This window comes from Eptesicus fuscus, chromosome 18 (assembly GCF_027574615.1).
Source record: "Eptesicus fuscus isolate TK198812 chromosome 18, DD_ASM_mEF_20220401, whole genome shotgun sequence".
Taxonomy (NCBI): Eukaryota; Metazoa; Chordata; class Mammalia; order Chiroptera; family Vespertilionidae; genus Eptesicus; species Eptesicus fuscus.
The window spans coordinates 8912091-8923627 of NC_072490.1; the positions used below are offsets into that span (position 1 = coordinate 8912091).

The 11537-nt window shown below is 48.8% G+C and overlaps 1 long non-coding RNA gene across 2 annotated transcripts; it reads left to right on the forward strand.

Annotated features, from left to right (window-relative positions):
• Positions 1-1900: 1900 nt before the first annotated feature.
• LOC129152158 (uncharacterized) lies at positions 1901-11110 on the forward strand. Of its 2 annotated transcripts, none has more exons than XR_008558888.1 (3): positions 1901-1957; positions 4541-4625; positions 10878-11110. It is a non-coding gene; the product is annotated as an uncharacterized LOC129152158 (long non-coding RNA). The 2 variants fall into 2 exon arrangements; XR_008558889.1 differs by having other exon boundaries at positions 10883-11110.
• The last annotated feature ends 427 nt before the right edge of the window (positions 11111-11537 follow it).

Consider the following 11537-nt stretch of genomic DNA (forward strand, 5'->3'; position numbering starts at 1 on the left):
GGTGTGTACGAAGTCATGGTGAGGAGGTCAGCTCTGAGATCAGACAGAGCTGGACTGAGACCCAGCTGGCCCTCAGCAGCCATGTGAGCTTGGGTGAGTTCTTCACCGTGGAAAGTGAGGATAATCCTGCCAACCTCACTGGGCTGCTGTGAGAATCCAACCCCCAGCCATCGCCCACCACCTTCCCACACACACATCCTGCCTTGTGAGGGTTCTTCTCTGCTCAGCCTGGCCCCAAAGTAGGTCCAGTTCCTGCCCAGCAGCCTCAGGGAGCCTGGCCCTGTGGACTCCTCCAGGCTCCTGGCCCGCTGGCTTCTGGGTGGCTTGGTCCACACAAGGCCATGGAACTTGTGAGGAGAGGCTGGGGCGTTTGTCCCTGCCCTGACTCTGCCCACAACTGGGCCTCTATGCTGGCTCCAGCTCTTAAAGGGGCCTGGTTCCCCTCTTTAACCTTTCAGGCCTCAGGTAGGAATAGCCACCCTCTGGGGTACTCCGGGGGGGAGTGTTCAGCCTCCTTTAGGGGTCTGTTTACCCCATCCCAGGGATCTGTGAGTGGTCCCTTCAAGCCTTGCCACGGGATCATCAGGGAAAATTCTTTTTCCTACCTCACCCCGGGTGATACACTCCTGAATTATTGCATAACTGGCATTTTCTTCAACACACTCGCATTTTAAAAATCTAAGTGGGTTTTTTTTTAGGAATATTATGCCTCCATGTCACTGTGGACTTGATATGCTGGTTTTAACCTTTGAATACTCACTGAAATAAACACGACTTTTAAAATAAAAGTGTTCACCATGTTCCACCTAAAATCATCTCTTTCCCCCCGAGTGCCCCTTGGGAAGGGCTGAGTCCCTCCATGTGAAGTTCTCGGCTCAGGGACACACACTTCTGTACTGTCCTTAAGATAAGGACCCACATTGTCACACGGTGGCAACTCCCAACGTGTGGCAAGTGCGCACCAGGCAGGAACGTGTGCCTTCTGCGCTGCCCACACCTTTCACACGAATGTGACATCCCTTCCCGTCACCGAGAAAGAATGCATGCCTCCCGCAGTGCCCGCGGTCTCCCCCAGAATCCTCTTCTCCCCCCTGCAGAAAGGGCAAGGAGTTCATTCCGACAGAGAAATTACCTGCAATCACCCCCCGGAGAAACATAAAGTCTTTCCGAAGCCCATCTTCAAATGACAAGTATCTCAAAAATAAATCTGATGGAATCTTGCTGAGATTTTCATACCAAGAGGCTGAATAGTTAAGACAGAACATATCAGTCTTTGTTAAAAAATAGAAAATGCCCAGGAAGCTGGATTCAACCTCTTAAGTGCCCTTTCTCCTTCCTCCTGCCCCAGCCCCACCTACCACAGCTTCTGGCCACACATACACAGGCACACTCACCTTTACACACTCACACACCGGTGCACACTCGCACCCCTGCACCCCGCCCCGCCCCTCCCAGCCTCAGTGGCAGGATGGCTGGTCCATCTCCCTGCCCTCTAGCACCAGGGAGCTTGCTGCTTTCTGCACAAATTGCCTTGGGAACAAAGCAAGTTGTCCTGTGAGAGGGTTTTGCCAGATCTGCTGGAGCAGTGCCGCTCAGGATCAAGCAAGACTGCAGACAAAACTTATTTTAAAAAAATCTTTTTGCTATTTAAGTCGCGGCAGATGAGGAGCTGAACTGAGATGTGCAGAGGGGTGCCCTGCTGGGTGCCCTGTAACCTCCGCTTGGTTATGGGCCTGGGCTGGGAAAACGACTTTAAGAAAAGAAACACTTTGGTCATTGGAATTTTTTTTAATCTTTTTTAGTTTGAAGCAAGCCTGTGTTGTGTCCAAATGCCAGTACCTCTTCTGTGCAGAGGTGAAGACAGCCATGTGGATGTGCTTGCTAATGCAACAGAGAAGCCTGGGAAACTCCTATACGCCCCACGTCAGCGGGGTATCTCTGATCCTGCCCGATGGAGGTAAGAGGGCCATGGACCCCCCCAAGTCCACAGTAAGGGGTCAAGCCCCATGTCCTTCACAGATGTCTGCAAATTCTCAGCACTCACGCTCCACCTCCCAGACCCCCCCCCCCCTCTGGAATCCAGGATGCTGGCCCCTTTACCCCTTAGTGGCCCAGATGCAAAATATCAGCCCCCTTCACTGATTTCCATAAAATAATCCACTCTTACCTGGTACACCTCTTCCCCACATAATGCCCCCAGTTTACACACACACACACACACACACATGCATGCACACACGTACACACACGGCATAAGGCACAGGGGGTGTATTGCAAAAAGGCCCCAACTCTTTATTTCAATGGGGAACCTTTACTCCTTCCATTCCAGTACTCCAAAGAACATAATGGGTTTTTATATAACTGAAGTTCTTATAAGAGAAATCCCTAATTACTAGTATACACTGAGTGGCCAGATTATTATGATCTCTGAATATATATATATATATATATATATATATATATATGCATGCATATATAGGCCAGGGGGAGGGGACATGGGCAGTTAGCCGGCCTGCCGGCTGGTTGAACTCCTGGTCAAGGGGACAATTTGCATATTAGCCTTTCATTATATAGGATATACACTGAGTGGCCAGATTATTATGCGTTCAGAGATCATAATAATCTGGCCACTCAGTGTATATAAGATGAAAAATATAGTCTTCTTACTTAAAACACCAAGTCATTTATTTCAATAAGTAAGGAAACTTTCCAAGTTTCTTATGCACCATGAATTTCTCCAGCGAAGTACAGTGTTAAAGTACCTTCGGTTTGAGGGTAAAAGACAGCAAAGGAACAAAAACAAACGAACCCCTACAACCCGTACCATGAACTGAATGTTTGTGTCCTCCTGGACCCATATGTTGAAGCCCAAATGTGATGGCATTTGAAGGTGAGTTTTTCGGGAGGTTAATTAGGTCATGAGGATGGAGCCCCATAGTGGGATTCGTGTCCTTCTCAGAAGAGGAAAAGAGCTCGCCTTTTCTCTCTCTGCCATGTGAGGACATAATGAGAAGGCAGCCGTCTACAAACCAGGAAGGGAGTCCTCACCAAGAGCCACATCAGCTAGCACCCTGTCTTGGCCTTCTTTCCCATGTAATCCTATCGCATTTTTTTGTTCAATCAGTATTCAATGAATATATTATTTTACTAAGCAAATCTTGGTCAAGCTGCTCCCGGAAAGCACTACATGTCCTTTAGTATATGGCTTTTTGTTTTCCCTGGAGTTAATAATTGGCTTTAATTTTCTTGCATGATTTCATATACCCATCACTAATTCTCCCCTCCAACTCTCCAGAAGAGATGTAAAATTCTCCTCTATGTTCAAACACATCAGTTCCAGCGGTATTTTGGAGATGTCCTTCCTCGAGCCATCCTTCTTCCTGCTCCAGTCTGGGCTGGAGACATCCCATCCATGCTGCCCATGGTCATCCTAGGACTTCACTCACCAAACCTTGAATTCCCCGGGCCTCTCTTTTGTGATGAATCCATTTTCCAGATCTTATGGCTTCCTCTTTCTTTGTTAATCTCCTTATTTTGGTGTAGCTCTACAAGCATCCAGAAACGACCTTGGGTTGCTTGACTGGGTATAGAGTTTTCAGTTGGAAATACGTTTTCCTCAGCATTTTAAATGTCTCGTGCTCTTATCTTCTAGATTTCAGTGTTGCTGAGATGATTAATGCCACTCTGACCCCTAACCCTTTACATATGACCCCTAATCAGTTATTCCTGCCCCCAATTCTCCCAGCGGGGAGTTTAGGATCTGCTCTTTATTCCCAGAATATTTAAATTTCATGAAAATGTACTTTGGGTGGGTCCCCCTCCTCTTTTTGAAAAATTCATTGTGCTGGACACTTCCTGGGCCTGTTCAGTCTGGAAAATCAACTTGAAGGAGGAAGCATCCTGAGATCGGGGGTTTTCAAAGTGACAGCACATTGTGATCATCTGGGGAACCTTTAAAAATCCGGATGCTCAGCCTCTCCCCCCAAACCAATTAAATCCCCCGGAGGTAATTCCTGACAGGTTAACATGGTGGTGCGTGGGCAAGCTAAACAGCCGTCTCAGAGGGTGAAGGAAAGTTGAACTTATTCAAGGAAAGGGTGTGGGAAATGGACTGCCCAAAGGAAAGGGCTGCACGGCACTCAGCCCAGGGGACATCGGGTCGATGATGGCAGCACCCAGGCGCTGGAGTTCCATCCTTATATGCGGTCAGTGGCGGGAAGCTCTTATGATCAGAGGGTTTGGGGCTGAGTCGGTGGCTTGGAATGGGGGTGAGAGTGTGCGATCAGGTGTCTTTAGGACAATAGGACGGTTTCAGTTCCTTGTATGGTCTGAATCCTGGTGTCCAGCAAGCTTTCCCTGGTCTTTGTTTTCCTATGCCGGGAAGCTTACAAATGGCCGTGAAGGACTGTACTGCCCTGCCGTCCTAACAATCCCAGCGTGCAGCGAGGTTAGACCCCGTGCTGTCGGTCAGTGCTGTGCACTGTAGCGTGCACCGGCGTCCCCTGGGGATCTGGTTACAATGCCGATTCTGGTTCACTAGGTCTGCGGGTTCCCAGCCGATGCTGCCGGATGACCCTGAGCAGCTTCAACAGTAGGAAGTTCTTTCCTGGGAGGCCGCATCCAAGGTAGGCATTAAGGTGTTCACTTCACAGTTAACTTGTTTTCCATAATTACTCTAAAAATTCATGCATTGCGGAAGGCGATATAAATTCTGTCACAGAGCTCTTCTAAACAATGCAAGGAGAATATTAATTAGCAAAGGCTCTTATGCGTTCAGAAAGTGTAGGTGTTAGTGAAATTTCATGAAAGGTGGGGGTGGTTTACACGAACAACCAGCTAAGCCCCCCAGGAGTCCCCCATCTCGGAACGTCCAGAGGCCACCACGCCTCTCTGCAGCTGGCTGTCCACCCAGCTCCTCCAGCCTCTTTCCTGCTGAGGCCCCTTCCAGAGCCACATGCAATCCCTCTTGTCCAATGAAAAAGAATAACCTACTCTCGCCCCTGAACGCACCTGCCTTAATGCCCCGGACACAGATGTCCCTGCCTTAAGTACTAGAATTTGGATATGTTAAATATTCCTACTGCATTAGACCATGAAAGAGAAATTGGAGTTTACAAAAATAACGATGCTTTGTCTATTTCTGTAAGATGATTAAACAATTTCAAATGCACCCCAAGGGGTCCAAGCATTCAGGGAATTTCTGAGGCTCTAAAATGACCTTTCTATGTGTCCCGCCTTCCTCCCACCCCGACCTGGTCTCTCATATTCTCTGCTTTTCTCCACGAGCGGACAGGAGTATCACATATCAAAGAGAAAAAAATCGTTCCGGAGGAAATCTGGACTGTCCTTATTTTACAAGTTGGGTTTAATAATGCATCCAAAAGAGAATTCTTAGCAACAAGGTTTGCATATACAAAGGGAACGTGCCTTCCCTAATAGGCCTCTGTGACTCGTGCTGCAGTGCTGGGTGGGGAGAAAAAACGCCGATCGGTCCGAGTACATCTCCCAGATTCACTAAGGACAGCGTGCACTCCAGCCCTGTAGGCAGAAGTGACTTTAGAGCAAGCTTTGCAAGGAAAGGAATTGAAGCCACACCCTAAAAGTCCCCTCTTTGTCACTGCAGACATCCACCTAGAGGTCACGGGGACAAACACGCACATTCCGAAGGCGGCTGCCGATTGTAGACCCGTTCACTTCCTGGTCATAAAACACCACCTGCCCAGAGCCCACGATCGCTTCAGATACCAAACCAACAGCATCAGCCTCGTAAGGCACACAGTGTCGGCTTTGGGGTCCGAAGCCACACACACACACACACACACACACACACACACACACAGCTCTTTAGAATGTCAAGAAAATCAGTCCTTCACACAGCGGCGCTGCTCACGCGTGACAAGCTGACTTTAAATATTTGTGACTCCAACTTGCTGATAGGGTGGGGGGAAGGGAAGCCGGTAGAATGAAACGGGGAGAAAATTAGCAGAAGCCTCTAATTGCCCAGGTTTGCTGCCTTGAATACCTCTGCAGTAGCTCTGCGGCAGGCAGGCAGCGCGTCACTGTTTTCAGACCTGACAATGGGGAAGTTGCCAAGGAGCCGAGGCCCAGCGAAAGAAGCAATTAATACCTCCTTTTTCATTTTATAGACAGCCGCTGTCTCCCTGCCTTAAAAAAAAAAAAAAATGGTTTGAGAATGAACTTTCCCCCAAATGTTCCTATTTTACCATGTCCTTCCCAGAACTCCCTTCAGTCCGGGGAGCAATGGATTCACTGAATTTCCTGAATAGTTCAAAAATCTGCAATCGTGTAAAGTCTTTCTCTTGAAACCCAACCTATACCAGCAACATGACCTAGGAATTTTTCCCTTTAAGGGTGTAATCTGGTTGTTAATAAAGATTCCCTTGGGCCATGGGACCCGGAAATGGACATATTCAATCTACCCACTTTGCTGGAGGATATTTGATCCCTTTCAAGGCGTGTCATTCTTTGACCTGGCAATTCCATTGCCAGCCCTTTCCTAAGGGAATAGTAATGATGTGTCTAAGGTTGCAGCCTTCTGGGGTTCTTTTATAACAGCAAAAGTTGGGGATCAAGCTAGCTGTCAAAAGAGAAGGCTGGGGATCACTTAAATTATGGCCAATTCATACCACGAAATACTGTGCAGTCATTAAAAGGAGTTGTAGAAGAACATTTGATGATACGGGGAGATGTTTGTAATATTTTATTAAAAAGGAGTGTAAGACAGAATGTATATTATTAGTTTCACTTCCTTTTAATATATCAGTTTGAATTTATTATAATGTATATGTTTAGAAAAAAACGACTGAAAGCATTTTCAACAGCATATGGTATATGGGGGGGGGGGGCGGAAGTGCTGAGATTATGGGGAACTTTTAGTTTCTTTGTGTTCTCATGTATTTTCTAAATGTAATGCATCACTTACAGCCAGGAAAACAATGTCGGAAACAAGGAGTCAAACATGCTATGAAAATATATGCACTGTTAGATTTAAAACAAAAGATGCCATGAGGAATCTGTAAAACGCGGGTGCGGTTGGCGTGACCAAGTACCCTTTGAGAGATCTCCTTTTGCCCAGCCGAAGTCGGTGACTTGCATGCTTTCGGTGCCTTTGTGAGCGGCCTCGGGGTTTTAGATGAACTGAAATGATGGTGTTTTCGAGGGAGGGAGGCGAAAAGGGCCCGTTATTCAGCCTACGACGCCTTTCAAACAGCCTGGGGGCTCTCGCGTTGAGGAAATAAGGAGCAGCGGGTTGAGATGTGGACTGTGGAGCCGCGCTGTCTGCGCTCTCTAGCTGGGCCACTTAACCTCTCCGGGCCTCACTCCCTCATCCGGAAATGGAGGGTAATAGTCGCACCCACTTTCCTGGGTGGCTGTTGATTCTATGAGTTCATCTGCGTCAAGTGCTTGGGACAGGGCCTTGACCCAGAGGAACTGACTGTGGAGTCCGTAAATGGGAGCCTCAGTGACAAGCTGGAAATTTCACCTCTCGCCCAGCAGGGGCGCCTGCACCCCGCCCCAGCACCCGGTGCTGCGGGCACGGCAGGCAACACCCCGGGAAATGCAAACGTGCCCTGACCTGCATGCCAGGTGGGGCCCACGTTTGGAGCAGAAACAATGCGCGCGCGCACGCACCCACCCGCCACGCTCCACGCGCGCCCACGCCCGCCACCTGCACGCGCCCGCGCCCACCGCGCGCGCCCGCGCAGCTCTGCAGCCTTCCGGCCGCCGCCGGTCAGCCCCGGCCCCGCGGACCCCCTGGGGCGTCACAGGCTGATCTTAAATGTTTCTTCCTCTCCCCAAACACCAGGCGGCCGGCAGAATGAAAAGGAAAAAAAGAAGTTAAATGAAACAGACCCTGCCACCTCCCCACCGCCACGAACAGCCAGTGGCTTCCCAAGCGCTTTCTCACCGGCACTCTGTGGCCTGGAAAAAGCCAGAAGAACAGGGAGGAGCGCAGCGGGCAAGAAGAGAGAGGGGCGGGTTCACAAAGCGGGAGTGGGACAGGAAGTGCCCTCCTTCTGTGGTCCCCACCCACCCACCCCACTCCGGAGACCCCAGCTCGGGTGAGGGATACCAGCCTCTCCACCCCCAGTGCCCAGGCGGGAGCTGGGAGAGGCTCTGGGCTTCCCAGCAGGGCCACAGCCACGCCCGCAGGGGACCGCGGTGCAACCCCGCACTCCACTTCCTGCCTGCCCTGGACAGCAAGGTCAGCCCCCGGTGCCATCTCCTTTGTCCACGTCCCAAGAAGGCCTTTTTTGGAAGAAAACTGACTTTTCCATGGAGAACGATTATATGACACAGAGATGATAATTTTTCTTGTGTGTGTTTCTGTTTTCTGATGGAAACATCGGACCAAAAGCATCACAAAAGATTGTATCTAGGCTCGATTGCTTTTTCTCAGCAATCCAGAGCTCTTCAAAGCAAAAGGCAAAAATCCTTCAAGTTTTCCGTATGTATCCTCTGCAATGTATATTAAAATCCTGAACGCGAAAGCTTCATTTTGGTTGTGATTGTCTCATGAATTGGACTAATTGCATAAACTTTGAAAAGGCAAAAACAAAAGTAAAATGATCAGATAAAAAGCCCACTAAGTATTTTGTAGCTGTTGGTCCTGTGTTTGGAATAAAAAAAAAAAATTTTTTTTTTTTTTACCATTTTCTTTCTTTTTTGTTCATACGCAGGAGTCTCACAGATAATGTACCCTTCCTTTGGAGCTGATTTGACCCCACTCCCCCTTTGGCAAAACTTATATTTGCATTTCCCTTGTGCTTCCAACAGATCTGTATATTAACAACATGCCTAGTTTTTGGCAGCAGCCTCATTAATTATGTCAGCAGAGAGCTGGCACCAGGACTCCTCAGCACCTGGGAATGCCTGCGTCCTCCCTGCTCCGTCTTTGCCTTTGGACCACCCACCTACCATCACCGCCCTCATTCCCCCTCACCTTCCCAGCCCCCTCCCCACCCCCTGGCTCCAGACTCCCCACTTTCCACTCTGCAAAGGACAGACAGGAGGTCCCAGAAGAATGACACAACAGAACTCACTAGTATTGTTTGGCCTCAAAGAGAGATTTTTTCGGGTCTACATCCAGGCCCTCTGGACCTCTTCGATAAACTTTTGATGATGATGACAATAGATGCCATTTATTGAATGCTTACTAAGTATCCTGTGCTTAAAAAAAAAAAAAAAGTGGATTACCTCATTTAATTCCTAAAACAAGCCTAGAGGCCATTTAACGGGTGAGAAAAACTGAGGCTTGGTGAGTTAGGGTCCCAGGACCAGGACTAGCAGGGCCAGGGGTTGGGCTTGAATATGCCTTCGGTCTCTAGAGCATGCCATGACAGGAGGCAGCCCCCTCTCTCACAGCACAGGCAATGCTGGCAAAAAGTGGCTGGTGGCCTAGGGACATGGAATTTGCAAATCACTCCAAAAGTTTAATAGCAAGTAATGAGGCTAAAGAAAAGGTCCAGAAAGCCACCTCTGGGTGTGTTGATTTGGCTGAGACAGGCCTGCAAATATCATTGTCAAAAACAAAACAAAACAAAACCCTAGTTATGTTTCTATCTTTAGTTTCCTGAGCTTCTGTGAAAGTCTGAGATTCTGGCCAGTAGTTTCCCCTTCAGTCCTAGCCACATGCCTTGCCCAGTGACAAGGTAAGCTGGGCATGAGCAGTTGTTTTTGCAAATATTACTACTAATTTTAGTAGCGCATCATCATTCAGGCCACCACTTTCCCTTCCCAACGGCATTTGGCATCTGGGTCAACAGTTGAGGGCTCGTCCCACCTGAGGACTTGCAGGGGCCACTGCACTGAAACGGCTCCCTCCGTGGTCCTGAGGAGCCCCTGGACCAAGAGGAGGGCTCAGCCATTACTCAGATGCATTCATAAAGCGTCAGCCTACTCCACGCACTGAGCCGAGGCATGGCAGACCAATACACGTGGTCTCCATTCTGATTTTACTTTAAATTAGGTTGTACATAAATCAGAGCAGCTGACTCCCGGGGCAGACGGAAGCCAGGGGTGAGGGACAGTTCGTGTCATGCTAGAGAAAGCAGAAAGGCTGCAAACGCATTCCCGAGAGAGAAGAGGAGACCCTAAGGGAGGGATGTTGTCATCAGTTACCAAAGGTGAAGAGACCCTCTCCGGAGTAGTAGGTAGGACAGGTGCTTTGTGCGTACCTGCAGGGCAAGGCAAATGGCTTATCGTAAGTGACGTTCTTCTTTCAAGTTACCCACACTTGATATGCTTGATAAGAAAAATTCAAAGCCTATAGAAATATAAAACAGTGGCATTCGCCCCTTCACTGTCCCCTCCTCTATGGAGTCTTGCTGGCTGGGGTACAACATCCTTCTTACTCATGCCTTATCTCTGACTCCTGCTACCTTCCTGGGAAGAAAAGCCCAGATGGTAATATTTGCTTGTCACATGGAATCCAGGTCTCGGTGACAGTCAGCAGGCAAACCATCACTCTATCCTCTGGAGAAGGCGTTAACACGTTCTGGTTAGAGGCCAAGTGTGCTCATCTGGTTGCTGCCACAGTCAAGCCTTTGCCACCAGGAATGTCTTTGTGTTAAATTAATTCATCAAATTAGTGATGTGCAGAACCTTGGGGAATAGAATTGGTATGTTTTAAAGCAAGGAGGGGGAACGTGGGCTGGTGGACCAATGCCCGGGGTGAGAAATGGTAATAGAGGAGCCAGAATTCTGGAGGGAATTTGAAGAGGAAAGAAGGCTCCAGAGAGAGGCTAGGTTCAAGGCATAGACTTCACTCATTCTCCGATTTTGCCTTGCAGCAGACACAGCAATCATTAGAGTATAAAGTTAGATTTGGGTTAATCTTTATTAATTTGTATCAGCACAGATTTATCAAAGGACTCGTCCTCTACACACCCTGCTCCAGAACCTTGACCTTGACGGGATTGGAACAGGCATTGAAGGCTGAGTAAGGAGGAGGGGCCACGCTGGCCAGCAGGCTCCCTAACATCCATTGTCCCCTGCGCGGTCCGTCATAGAAGAGACTGTGTGGCCCGGCCCACCTTGTTCCGCGTGGCCATGGAGGGTAATGAGTGGGGTGACCTGTGCGGTTTCTCTGTAGCTCCCTCAGTTTTATGCTGGCTTTCCCCCAAACAGACACTGACACAAAATTTTGAGTGCACGTTGTTTATTTGAGAAGCTGATTCCAGGAAGCATGAGTTCTTTTGTGCCTTTGAGCATTTTTCCACAATGAAATGTGATTTTGCCTCTTTAACATTTATATTAGACTATTTTTCTACTAAAATACCTCCATAATGGAATTGGTTATGGGGCAGGGGGGGGAGGGTATCTGTGTCCATCCAGGTCCTCTAAGGAGTAGGTGCCAAGGTGCCAAGGGATTATATTAGGGGATTTTGTTAGGGGAACCATCCATGTGAGGGTCAATGGTGAGGAGCCAGGTGAGGCTGGGAGGGCCATCAGACCCCCAGGCAAGTCGGACCCTGAGTGAAGGAGGGAAAGTCTTAGACTGCCCACCAGGCTAA